The sequence below is a fragment of the Bombus pyrosoma genome, unplaced genomic scaffold (genome assembly GCF_014825855.1).
Source record: "Bombus pyrosoma isolate SC7728 unplaced genomic scaffold, ASM1482585v1 HiC_scaffold_4719, whole genome shotgun sequence".
In the NCBI taxonomy this organism is placed as follows: Eukaryota; Metazoa; Arthropoda; class Insecta; order Hymenoptera; family Apidae; genus Bombus; species Bombus pyrosoma.
In genome coordinates this window covers 483,531-484,840 of record NW_025219978.1, presented here as the reverse complement: position 1 = coordinate 484,840, position 1,310 = coordinate 483,531, and positions in this window count along the sequence as shown.

Genomic DNA, 1,310 nt, shown 5'->3' with positions numbered 1-1,310 from the left:
ATTAGGATATAACGTATAACGTCATATAGCAATACGATATAACGTATAACGTTATGTGGTATTACGGTATGACGTATAACGTAATGTACTATTAGGATATAACGTATATCGTCATATAGCAATACGATATAACGTATAACGTTATGTGGTATTACGATATGACTTATAACGTAATGTAGTATGAGGATATAACGTATATTGTCATATAGCAATACGATATAATGTTTAACGTTATGTGGTACCACGATATAACGTATAACGTTAAGTGGTGTTACGATATGACGTATAACGTTATATAGTATTACGTTATAACGTATAACGTTATGTGGTGTTACGATATGACTTATAACGTTACATGGTATTACGTTATAACGTATGACGTCATATATCAACACGATATGATGTATAACGTTATATATTATTTGGTTATAACGTATAACGTTATGTGGTACTACGATATGACTTATAACGTAATGTAGTATGAGGATATAACGTATATCGTCATATAGCAATACGATATAATGTTTAACGTTATGTGGTACCACGATATAACGTATAACGTTAAGTGGTGTTACGATATGACGTATAACGTTATATAGTATTACGTTATAACGTATAACGTTATGTGGTATTACGATATGACGTATAACGTCATATAGCAATACGATATAACGTATAACGCTATGTGGTGTTACGATATGACATATAACGTTACATAGTATTACGTTATAACGTATGACGTCATATATCAACACGATATGATGTATAACGTTATATATTATTTGGTTATAACGTATAACGTTATGTGGTACTACGATATGACTTATAACGTAATGTAGTATGAGGATATAACGTATATCGTCATATAGCAATGCGATATAATGTTTAACGTTATGTGGTACCACGATATAACGTATAACGTTAAGTGGTGTTACGATATGACGTATAACGTTATATAGTATTACGTTATAACGTATAACGTTATGTGGTATTACGATATGACGTATAACGTCATGTAGTATTAGGTTATAACGTATAACGTTATATAGCAATACGATATAACGTATAACGTTATGTGGTGTTACGATATGACGCATAATGTTGTATATTGTTACGTTATAACGTATAACGTTATGTGGTATTACGATATGACGTATAACGTAATGTAGTATTAGAATATAACGTATAACGTCATATAGCAATACCATATAACGTATAACGTTATGTGGTTTTACGATATGACGTATAAAGTTACATAGTATTACGTTATAACGCATAACGTCATGTGGTATTATGATATGACGCATATC